Source organism: Capra hircus, chromosome 2 (assembly GCF_001704415.2).
Source record: "Capra hircus breed San Clemente chromosome 2, ASM170441v1, whole genome shotgun sequence".
NCBI lineage: Eukaryota > Metazoa > Chordata > Mammalia > Artiodactyla > Bovidae > Capra > Capra hircus.
In genome coordinates, this window is record NC_030809.1 from 52,766,655 (window position 1) to 52,780,099 (window position 13,445).

At 38.0% G+C, this 13,445-nt stretch overlaps 1 pseudogene; it reads right to left on the reverse strand.

Annotated features, from left to right (window-relative positions):
- LOC102181728 overlaps positions 380–13,445 on the reverse strand; it is a 39,666-nt pseudogene continuing 26,600 nt past the window's right edge.

Here is a 13,445-nt window from a genome sequence, read left to right on the forward strand (position 1 = left end):
ACCTGCCTATGGGTATAAACAAATATAGGGCCTGTCGTTTAAAATAAATAGGATAAACATCATTGTGAGATTAACGTTGAATGGCTTCAAAGCATAGTGTCAATGAGGTTGTGTGTGTCCTGGTAATAAAGGGGATTGATGAGGCTATTGCCTTGAGCTTTCCAAAATCAGTAGCATTCCCTGTTTCCATCTCTTTGACTTAAAACTCATAATTTGGATCCACTATGTAATACTTCTATATTTTTTCAGTGGTAATTTTGATCTGTTAGGGACTTGGGGTAAGTCTTTGCTGTTTTTCTTACTCCTCCTGCATGACTTTTTTTTTGGGGGGGTGGTGGGATATGAAAGTTTATTACTATTGTGCTTTCATCATCAAAACTTATGATCTTGGTCTTTCCTGCCTACCTTTATATAAGCCTGAAAGAGAGCCTTTGGCTACTTTGACAGTCTTAAAGGGGACTCTAGGAATGTTACCAAGAGCATGGCCATTGTGATCATTGTGATCATTGTGATCAAATCCAGCAACCAAAGCTTGATCATTTTCCTCAATAAAATTCAAAAAACCATCATTGGGTATAAAGACTGTGATTTTTTTTTTTTTTTTTTGCCATTCTTAACTGAAGCCTTATACAGTTTTTGGTGGCAGAATTTGGCTCTTTGAATTCAATCCCTACATTTTCAAGTGCAATTTCTTTGGTATGAGAAGTGCTTCCAAAATGTTGTCTTTCAGGTCTGTGCCAAAATGGGCTTTCTAGAGCTGTTTATTATGCCACTTGTGGTCTCCCTGGTAGCTATGGACCTCCCTGGCAGTATGATTGGCAGTATGACAGTATGATATTTGTGCATCCTGCTGGCGCCATGGGCCTGAGTGAAAGAGAGAAACAACACAGGAAGGACCACAATCCACCACCCCCTCTTGATTTTTTAAGATGATTTTACTATGGGATATATATATATATATATATATTAGATGGTAGAATGATAAATACAGTGTTGCTTTATTAACATCTTGGCCAGCTCCTGGTGACTTTTCAAGTTGGAGTTTTATACTGAACTGTGTGGCTTGGGCCCAACTGAATGTCTTAGTCAACAGCAAAAACATGAAGAACAAAATAGAACATCTCTGTATTCTAATCTGAAAGCACTATAACCCCACATAACACTAAACATAAACTAATGGAGGTTTCAATTCAGTTCAGTCACTCAATCATGTCTGACTCTTTGTGACCCCATGAATCACAGCACGCCAGGCCTCCAGGTCCAACACCAACTCCCGGAGTTCACTCACACTCACGTCCATTGAGTCAGTGATGCCATCCAGCCATCTCATCCTCTGTCGTCCTCTTTTCCTCCTGCCTCCAATCCCTCCCAGCATCAGGGTCTTTTCCAATGAGTCAACTCTTCGCATGAGGTGGCCAAAGTACTGGAGTTTCAGCTTCAGCATCATTCCTTCCAAAGAAATCCCAGGGTTGATCTCCTTCATAATGGACTGGTTGGATCTCCTTGCAGTCCCAGAGACTCTCAAGAGTCTTCTCCAACACCACAGTTAAAGAGCATCAATTCTTCTGTGCTCAGCCTTCTTCACAGTCCAACTCTCACATCCGTACATGACCACTGGAAAAACCATAGCCTTGACTAGATGGACGTTAGTAGGCAAAGTAATGTCTCTGCTTTTGAATATGCTTTCTAGGTTGGTCATAACTTTTCTTCCAACGAATAAGCATCTTTTAATTTCATGGCTGCAATCACAATCTGCAGTGATTTTTGAGCCCCCAAAAATAAAGTCTGACACTGTTTCCACTATTTCCCCATCTATTTTCCATGAAGTGATGGGACCAGATGCCATGATCTTTGTTTTCTGAATGTTGAGCTTTAAGCCAACTGTATAATTCTCCTCTTTCTCTTTCATCAAGAGGCTTTTTAGCTCCTCTTCACTTTCTACCATAAGGGTGGTGTCATCTGCATATCAGAGATTATTGATATTTCTCCCGGCAATCTTGATTCCAGCTTGTCCTTCTTCCAGCCCAGCGTTTCTCATGAAGTACTCTGCATATAAGTTAAATAAGCAGGGTGACAATATACAGCCTTGACGTACTCCTTTTCCTGTTTGGAACAGAAAACTAGTCAATGGAGGTTTAGGGTTCCAAAAAATGAGGAGCTAGGGAGGGGCATGAGCTGACAGATTGAGTTGTAGGCAGGAGTGTTCCCTATGAATGGGAAGAAACAAATGTTGAGAGAATGGAATGAAAGTTACAATACCTGTACATCATCCATTCTTGTGGTTACAACAAGCATTGATATATTAATATCATAAAATCTAAATATCCATTGCTGCATTTCTCCTGAGATTAAGATCACTATATGCAAGTATCCACAAGGACACTCTCATGTAGATGTATGAAAGGGCTTTCATATTGTGTCCAAAATGTAATATACCATCTTTCTACCAAGCTGGTATTCCTCCAATCATAACCATTTCATCAAATGACAGCACTAATCAACTACTTCTTCAAGCCACAAGCCAACAATCTACCTCTCCCTCCAAATCACCACATATGAACAATTATAAAAGCTTCAGGTTACATTTCATGGGTATATTGTGATTTTTTGTTTTTGCACTAATTTCCAATTTTACTTCTACTATTAATCCATTCTTCACAGAATTCTAATTGATATCTCCCTTATTTTTTATTACTTATATTCATTTTATTTAACTGCTGATTCCATTTTTCATCTAGTTGTGAAGGTAATTTTCTTAAAATACCCAGTCTAAGTTCACCATTTCTGTTTTTCAATTCCCTCATTGACTTTTGATTGTTTTTATAATCAATTACAAAAGTGTTATTATTGTGTAGATAACCTTTCATTGTTTGACTTCTGCTTACATTACCTCAATCATAAATTATTTATTCAGTTAACTAAGAATTTTGTACCCATTATATGTCAGAGACTATTTTGAGTCTTTTGGAGACATAGTGAAAAATACAGACAAAAGATTTCTGCTGTTTTATCAGTTCAGTTCAGTTTAGTTCAGTGGCTCAGTCGTATCTGACTCTTTGTGACCCCATGGACTGCAGCATGCCAGGCTTCCCTGTCCATCACCAACTCCTGGAGCTTGCTCAAACTCTTGTCCATTGAGTTGGTGATGCCATCCAACCATCTCATCTTGTGTCATCCCCTTCTCCTCCTGCCTTCAATATTTCCTAACATAAGGGTCTTTTCCAGTGCATCAATTTTTCACATTAGGTGGCCAAAGTATTGGAGTTTCAGCTTCAGCATCAGTTCTTCCAATGAATATTCAGGGCTGATTTCTTTTAGGATTGATGGGTTTGATGTCCTTGCAGTCCAAGGGACTCTCAAGAGTTCCCCAACACCATAGTTCAAAAGCATCAATTCTTTGGTGCTCAGCTTTCTTTATAGTCCAGCTCTCACATCCATACCATAGCTTTGACTAAAGAGATGAACTTTGGTTGACAAAGTAATATCTCTGCTTTTTGATATGCTGTCTAGGTTCATCATAGTTTTTCTTCCAAGGAGCAAGCATCTTTTAATTTCATGGGTGCAGTCACCATCTGCAGTGATTTTGGAGCCCAAGAAAATAAAGTCTGTCACTGTTTCCATTGTTTCCCCATCTATTTGCCATGAAATGATGGGATTGCAGGCCATCATCTTCATTTTTTGAATGTTGAATTTTAAACGAACTGTTTCACTCTCCTCTTTCACTTTCACCAAGAGGCTCTTTAGTTCTCCTTCTCTTTCTGCCATAAGGGTGGTGTCATCTGCATGTTTGAGGCTATTGCTATTTCTCTCAGCAATCTTGCTTCTACCTTGTGCTTCATCCAGTCCAGCATTTTGCATGATGTACTCTGCATATAAGTTAAATAAGTTGTTTTATGTTATATGGCTAATATACAAATAGAGTATCTTCTCACCTTCAGAACTTTAAACAAAATGTTTTCTACTTGAAATTATTTTTCTTTATTTTCTAAGGTAATGCATTTTCTCATTCATACCATAATGCTAGGTATAATCTGTTCCAGGAAATGTTTCCTTGTATCCTCCTCAAAGTCTTTCCCATCTTCACAATTTCAGATGGGTATCCATTCTATGTGCTAACTTATAGCACTTATCAGGTTGGTTGCTTTTTATTTTATTGTATCATTTTTATTCTATTATGTATGTATGCAATATTTCACCATCCTTATGAAAGTAAGACTTGAAGTAATTGACGCTTTTTGTTTGTTTGTTTGCTTGTTTCTGTCTCTATTCTTGCAACAGTATTTGACACAGAATAATTTTTTCAAGAGTTGGTGATGGACAGGGAAGACTGGTGTGCTGTAGTCCATGGGGTCACAAAGAATCGGACATGACTGAGGGACTGAACTAAACTGAACTGAATTTTTAAATATATTGGAATGGAAATGTATCTGTTTTATCATCTATTTTTAATAACTAGTAATGTGTTTGCAGTTAAGCCATGTTGTTCCTCCAAGCCACCATTTATTAAAAATGATAAGAGCTTTCCTGGTAGCTCAATCTGGAAAGAATCTGCCTGCAGTTTAGGATAGTGCCTGCACCACAGTAGACCCGGGTTTGATCCCTGGGTCAGGAAGATCCCCTGAAGAAGGAAATGGCAACCCACTCCAGTATTCTTGCCTGGGAAATCCCATGGACAGAGGAGCCTGGCGGGCTACAATCCATGGGATCGCAAGTTTGACACAACTTAGTGACTAAACCACCATTAAAAATGATGGAGTAATTTGGACCAGAAACTATCCTTATATAACTAAAGTCTACAATAGTATTCTATAAAGATAAAACACAATTTAACTACCAAATAAGTGCTTCCAGATTTGTCTTTTATAAGTCTACTCTGAAAACAAATGATATGAATTGGTATAAATAGTCCTGCCTTTATATTCAATGAAACATTTTTTTTTAAATCAAGAAAAAAGTATATAATTATAAATTTCAAAAAAAGTCTTTATTCACATTTAAAATATCTTTTTGCTTTCTCAATTCTTCTTGAACACTATTGTTATCTTCACATTTATTTTTGGGAAATAGAAGTTATAGTAAGGGAAATTAAGTAAAGGTTGTCAGTTCAACTAAGCAATTGGCTAATGAGATAATTGTCCATGTAATATACCTCTCTATCTTCTTCTAGAAATACATAGTTAATGATTTAATTAATGTGATAGAAATACCAACCTTCATAAAATGAATTTTAAAAGATGAAAACCATTATGTCCCTCCCTAAATTTGAAGTAATATATTAAAGCAAGCTTCTTATCAGTATTATGATTTAAATACACACAAAAAATGGAGTCACCATTTTCTGAAACTATAGATTAATTTGAGCTTTGCAGCAATGATTTTTTTGCCAAAGTATTCATTATAGCTCTGATGAAAATGAATATCCTACTTTGGAGACATCCTACAAGGCTTCAAAATACTTTTATATCTTTCTACAATTAAGTTGATAGTGTAAAACATAATTTATGGCATGAAATGAATGTAAAGCAGAATAGTAGTAGGTTCTACAATTCTTCTGCTGGTCATACTCATCTGATTTTAGTACTGCCTTATACATCACTGCTTGATTTTGAAAAACTGAGTGAATTAAAATATTCTCATTAATAATTAGTATTTTGAGTTAAATATTTAATTTTATATGAGACAGGATTATATTGGTTATCTCTTTATCTTGTGCCATATCCTTGTATCCTTCTACTTCACATTTTTAGGAGATCAGTAAACAAGCTCTTAAATCCCTTAACAACTTCAGGTTATGATATACAATTTAAATTTATTTAAGTTTATTTCTCACTGCTCAAAAATAGAATTAAATGTGTGTCTGAGTCTCCTTTTGATATTAAATTGTATATTCCATTTTCAGTTAACTACATATTTTTATGTCAAGTTAACGATATGACTTTTAGAATAAAATTAGATTATAGCACTTGTGGTCAAGCACCCAAAATATGCTAGATTAATTATTTTTTATTATTTCTTTTAAACTCTGCTTCAAAATCATGTAATTGATACAAAGATATCAATAATAGGTACTATTTTTAATTGCATTATGTTGGGTAATAGATGAAAGTCAAGAGGTGAGGAAGCTAAAATATTCCTGAAGTTTGGTAGAAATTACTCTGTACTTTTAGGTTGGTGCAAATGTAATTGTGGTTTTGGACTGTGAATTTTAAAACATTGTAACTAAACTCAAACAGATTTTTATTAATCAAAATAGGAACTATTACAGTCAACACATTTTTGCCAGTAAGAAATAAATTTGTTTATTCCTGTAGCATAAAAAGTTAAGCTTCAGGATTTAATGAACTCTTGGAAAGCACTTTCTGCATCCTGCTTTCCAGGATTGCGGAAGCATTTTTCCTGCAAAAAAGTTGTCCAGATGCTTGAAGAATTGGTAGTCAGTTGGCAAGAAGTCAGGTGAGTATGACTTGTGAGGCAAAACTTCATAGCTCAATTCATTCAGCTTTTGAAGTGCCTCTTTTGGGATATTTGGTCTGGCGTAGCATGGAGAATTGGGCCCTTTCTGTTGACAAACTCCAACTGCAGGCATTGTAATTTTTGGTGCATCTGATCGATTTACTGAGTATACTTCTCAGAGGTAATGGTTTCACAGGGATTCACAAAGCTGTAGCAGATTGGACTGGCAACAGACCACCAATCAGTGATTTTGGTGCAAGTTTGGTGTTGGGAAGTGCTTTGGAGATTCTTCTCAGTCCAACCACTGAGGTGGTCATGGTTTGTTGTATAAAATCCACTTTTCATCACAAGTCACAATCCGATTGAGATACGGTTCATTGTTGTTGAGTAGAATGAGAAGACTACACTTCAAAATGATGTTTGGTTTTTTTTTTAGTCAGCCCATGAGGCATCCACTTGTTGAGTTTTTTCACTTTTCCAATTTGCTTCAAATGCTGAACACCCATAGAATGGTCTAGATTCAGTTCTTCAGCAATTTCTCCTGTAGTTGTAAGAGGATCAGCTTCAATGATGGCTCTCAGTTGGTTGTTGTCAAATTTCTATGGCCAGTCACTGTGCTTCTCATTTTCAAGGCTCTTGTCTCTTTTGCAAAACTTCTTGACTCACCACTGCATTGTTCGTTAGCAATTCCTGAGCCAAATGCCTTGTTGATGTAAGCTGTCTCTAGTACTTTATGACTCATTTTGAACTCAAATAAGAAAATTGCTGAATTTCTTCTTTGTCTAACATCATTTTCATAGTCTAAAAAAATATAAAATAAACAGCAAGTAATAAGACACTAGCAAAAAAAAAAAAAGAAAAAAATGAAGCGAGAACTGCACATTAAAATGATGTATAACATAACCATACTTCTTAAGAATGTATTCAAATATCAAATTGTAAATTTCAACAATATAAAAAGTGCAATTACTTTTGCACCAATCTAATAACTACCCTGTATTAGTAAATAACAAAATAAACCTAACATGTCATTTATAGTAAGTGACATATATAATATACATATATTTGCAAAACTAATATGATTGCTTCCATTATATACACCAAGAAAATGGCAATTTTACCTGAACATTTTTTTGCAATATAAAAGTATGAACTTCTGATTGTTAATGTTGTTAGCCTTTAAAACATAATTATGAAACTTACAAAACAATAATCATTGTTTACCATTTTTTCTGTGTTGCATTTCATTTATGATTTTGGCAGAAAGTTCTTGGTTTCTGCCTCTCTTTTTGATTGCTAAGTTTCTCAAGTTATGTGTGCTATTCCATTTCTATCCGGTTATTCTTTTTGCTTGAGTTGTCCAGAATCACTTTTGTTTCTCTGTAAGCCAAGATCTATAACTAAAATGAAAACATAAATATACTTTTTCTTATGCATTATAATTAAAAGCACACATATGGACACAACTCTAAAGCCTAGATTACAAGCTCAGAAGTTTTATTTCATGCAAGATCTATAAGAACGCTATGTGTGCATTCATGCACGCATGCATGCTCAGTTGCTTCAGTCTTGTCAGAATCTGTGCGACCCTATGGACTGTAGCCCACCAGGCTCTTCTGCCCATGTTATTCTCGGGGCAGTTATACTGGAGTGAGTTGTTATGCCCTCTTCCAGGGAATCTTCTGATCCAGGGATTGAGCCAGTGTTTCTTGTGTCGCATGCATTGCAGGCAAATTCATTACCGCTGAGCCACCGGGGAAGCCCCAAGAATGCTATACTGGATACTGGTTCTAAAACAGAGCTGCAACAGATTCTGTGAGGCTTCTGCTTTGGGTATTTCATGATTGCCTTTCAGCTCCAAACTCAACAAACCATACTCTGCCTTGTGATGCTTGGGCTGGGAATCTAGAAAACCCATTTCTGCTTTACCAGTGGTCTCCCTATCAGTCTTTGCCAAAAGGCCATTAGGGAGAGACTGTTAACTGAGGGAAGAAGAAGGGACTGCTGATTTGCTTCCTGTGGGTTGCTGTGTGTGTTACCTCATTAGTGCTTCTTCAGTCCAGCAGAGGGAGTTTCCTCCTAGAGAAGCAGCTGACATTCAGTTCAGTTCAGTTCAGTCGCTCAGTTGTGTCCGACTCTTTGCAACCCCATGAATCGCAGCACGCCAGGCCTCCCTGTCCATCACCAACTCCCGGAGTTCACTCAGATTCATGTCCATCAAGTCAGTGATGCCATCCAGCCATCTCATCCTCTGTTGTCCACTTCTCCTCCTGCCCACAATCCCTCCCAGCATCAGAGTCTTCTCCAGTGAGTCAACTCTTTGCATGAGGTGGTCAAAGTACTGGAGTTTCAGCTTTAGCATCATTCCTTCCAAAGAAATCCCAGGGCTGACCTCCATCAGAATGGACTGGATGGATCTCCTTGCAGTCCAAGGGACTCTCAAGAGTCTTCTCCAACACCACACTTCAAAAGCATCAATTCTTCAGCACTCAGCCTTCTTCACAGTCCAACTCTCACATCCATGCATGACCACAGGAAAAACCATAGCCTTGACTAGTTGGACATTAGTTGGCAAAGTAATGTTTCTGCTTTTGAATATGCTATCTAGGTTGGTCATAACTTTTCTTCCAAGGAGTAAGCTGACTTTAGTTTTCAGTTATTCTGTCACTTTCAGATTATCTCTCTGCAATACTTGTCCCCTTCTAAGATTCCAGAACCAACTGGCCATCACACTCCACCTCAATTTAAATTGGCTGCACCAATTTACATTCCTACCAACAGGGAATGAGGGTTTCCTTTCCTCCACATTCTTATCTTCCACATCCATTTCCTCGTGAGAAATCTGTATGCAGGTCAGGAAGCAAAAGTTAGAACTGGACATGGAAAAACAGACTGGTTCCAAATCAGGAAAGGAGTATGTCAAGGCCGTATATTGTCACCCTGATTATTTAACTTATATGCAGAGTACATCATGAGAAACGCTGGGCTGGAAGAAGCACAAGCTGGAAACAAGATTGCCGGGAGGATTATCAATAACCCCAGATATGCAGATGACACCACCCCTATGGCAGAAAGCGAAGAAGAATAAAAGAGCCTATTGATGAACGTGAAAGAGGAAAGTGAAAAAGTTGGCTTAAAACTCAACATTCAGAAAACTAAGATCATGGCATCTGGTCCCATCACTTCACTGGAAATAGGTGGGGATGCAACGAAAACAGTGACAGACTTTATTTTGGGTGGCTCCAAAATTGCTGCAGATGGTGACTGCAGCCATAAAATTAAAAAAAAAAAAAAAAAGAAAAGAAAAACTTGCTCCTTGGAAGGAAAGCTATGACCAAACTAGACAGCATATTAAAAAGCAGATACATTACTTTGTGGACAAAGTCTGTCTAGTCAAAGCTATGGTTTTTCTAGTAGTCATGTATGTATGTGAGAGTTGGACTATAAAGAAAGCTGGGTGCCGAAGAATTGATCCTTTTGAAGTGTGGTATTGGAGAAGACTCTTGAGAGTCCCTTGGACTGCAAGGAGATCCCACCAGTCCATCCTAAAGGAAATCAATCCTGAATATTCATTGGGAGGACTGATGCTGAAGATGAAGCTCCAATACATTGGCCACCTGATGCAAAGAACTGACTCATTGGAAAAGACCTTGATGCTGGGAAAGATTGAAGGTTGGAGGCATCACAGACTCAATGGACATGAGTTTGAGTAAACTGCAGGAGTTAGTGATAGACAGGGATGTCTGGCGTGCTGCAGTCCATCGGATTGCAAAGAGTCAGACATGACTGAGTGACTGAATGGAACTGAATATCCCTGGTAACATGTTATTTCTTATCCTTTTGGTGACAGCCAGTCTGATAGAGGGCTTCCCAGGTGGTTCTAGTGGTAAAGATCATGCCTGCCAATGAAGGAAACTTAAGAGATGTGGCTTCAATCAGTTGGTAGGGAAGATCCTCTGGAGAAGAAAATGGCTACCCACTCTGGTATTCTTACCAGGAGAATTCCATGGGCAGTGGAGCCTGGTGGGCTGCATTCCATGGGGTTGCAAGCAGTCAGACATGAATGACTGAGCAACTAACACTTTTATTCTGACAGATGTAAAGTGGTATCTCATTGTGGATTTTGATTTGCATTTTCCTGATGATTAGTGTTGTTGAGCATTTTTTCACGTGCCTGTTGGTCATCTGTGTCTTCTTTGGAAAAATGTCTATGCAGGTCCTTTGCAGAATTTTATTCAGACTGTTTGGGTTTTTCATATTGAATTGTGTGGGGTTTTTACACAATTCAGATTTTGTTGCTGCTTTGTTGGTTAGTTGCTAAGATGTGTCTGACTCTTTGTGACCCCATGGGAATGTAGCCTGCCAGGCTCCTTTGCCCATTGATTTTCCCAGGCAAGAATCCTGGAGTGGGTTGCCATTTCCTTCTCCAGTGACTTTTTCAACCCAGGAAACAAACCAGTGTCCTCTTGCAGAAGACAGATTCTTTACCACTGAGCCACCAGAGAAGCCATAATTCATATATTAACCCTTTATTGGATAAATCATTTGTAAACAGCTTCTACCACTCAGTAGACTGCCTTTTGGTTTATTGATAGTTTTCCTCACTGTGCAAAAGCCTTTTAGTTTGATGTTTCCCTACTTGTTAATTTGTGTGGCCCTTGCCTTAAGAAAGTGGCTTAGAAGACACATCCAACAAAAGAAAAATATTGCTAAAAAGGATGTCAAAGAGCATACTGCCCATGTTTTCTTCCAGGAGTTTTATAGTTTCAGGTCTTACATTTAAGGCTTTCATCCATTTTGAGTTTGCTTTTGCATATGATAAATTGGTCCAGTTACCCTTTATTAAGATTTCCCCCTTATCTAAGCTTCTGAATCTGAACCAAACTGCACTGAAACAAATTTTCTTGTTGTAAAATTATTTGGTAAGGAATAATTAAAATGGAAGAATTGACATTATTATTTAACATGTCAATTTTTTAACATTTTAATATTATTAACACATAACATGCCACTTAGACCTTGAGAAAAGAGTTTTGTTATTTTGTATCTAATTATTTCTCTCAGTCACTCTTTACAGACAGTGAACATGCCCAAATGCACATAAGAAGATGTTTCTAACATGTAAAACATAAAAGTTTTGTATTGACTATAATTCTGTAAAAATGACAGGTAATACATTCAAAAGTACATGATTTTTGATACAAGACAGCCCATAAATTCAATACATTTATTGAATGGGCAATTACCGGAGCACTTCAAGAAGTAAGGAAATCCTATTATCAGTCAGTTCAGGAGACAGAATTAACATTTAACTGAAGAGAAAATTTCATATAGGGAATAGCTAACTAAGTGTAAAGTTGTTAACAAGACAGCAAAAAAAGCAAGGACACAGTAAAATACTGCAAAGGCAGCAACTGATGAACATTGTAACCATGAATGCAAGGACCAAACCTAGGAAAATGTATTTGTTTTCCATCACCATATATCAAACTATGACAAATGTAGTGGCTTAAAACCACACACTTTAATTATTTCACAATTTCTGTCAGTCAAGATTTAAGACAGGCTTGACTGAGTCTTCTGCTCCAGTCTCACAAGGCTGCAATCAGGTGCTGGGAGGATGGCCTTCACATTTGGAACTCTTCAGGCACACTGAGATTGGACTGGGCTAGTTTCTTATAGCTGTTGGATTGAGGGCCTCAGGTCGTAGAGGCCAGACCTTCTCTATTGGACTTTGGCTACATGGTTGTTTGCTTCTTCCAGGCCAGGAGGCAAGCATCTTTTAAGCACGTTCACCTAAGTCAGAGACACCCAGGAGATTTTCCTTTGGAGTAACTCAAAATAAGCTGATTTTAGACCTTAGAAACTTAGAAGCTTGGAGGAGTGGCTCCATGGAGATGAAACTAAAGAGGGAATACCAGCTGCCTGGTGCTGGTATCTCAGAGAAAAACATCATGAGTCTTTACTGTAAGCTTTGGAAAATCTATAAACAAAATTCAGCTGTCAACAAAATATATTAAGGGAAAATGGAAACAAGAAGAAAGAAAACTAATACACACAAATACATACCTACATACACACACACACACACACACACACACACATACATACATATACACACATGCATGCACATCAACCAAAAAATAAATTATATGTAGCTATGCATGTGTGCTAAGTTGCTTCAGTTGTGTCTGACTTTGTGTAACCCTATGGACTTTAGCCCTCCAGGCTCCTCTGTCCATGGGATTCCCCAGGCAAGAATACTGGAGTGGGTTGCCATGCCCTCCTCCAGGGGAATCTTCTTGATCCAGGGATCAAACCCACATCTCTTATGTCTCCTGCATTGGAAGATGGGTTCTTTATCATAAGGGCCACTTTAGAAGCCCAAATGTAGCTATAGCAGTCCTCAATTCTGTAGCTGGTTGTGCAGCCTTAGCTAACAACTTCCTTTTCCATTGTCCATTTCATATTTTCTTTGCCTTCAGGCAGGACCTCAGCTCTTCAAAATTCTTTACTTGATGAATTGGCAGTAAGTAATGTATTATCTCTCAGATTATCCATTCTTCCATCTTTGCCATGCTCTGTTATAGTAGGGCTGGACCCTGTAAACCTTTCTTCCTTGTCAGCAGGCACAATGTTAAGTTCATAAGCTTAGTTAGTAGTGGGGGAAAAAGGAATGCTACAGAGATAAAGGCTTTCTCTTCCTGGTTCCAGTGAGCTCTCTCCTCCTTGCTCTGGTGACACATGACATCCAGGGTCTTCTGAATCATCCTATGATTCTCACCTCCAAGCAGCTATCTGTAGAGACTCAGAAAGTGGTTCCTTAGTGAGTTCTGCTAGTTTCTCAATGGCTTCTTGCTGAGTTTTACAGACACAATAAAGGGGAAATTTTCTCTGGAGTTTTAACAGGACCTCTCTGGTAGCTTCCCAACAAAGTCTCAGGAAAATTCTAGGGGCCAGTTTCTAGTAAATTCTCTTCCCCAACAGGAAGT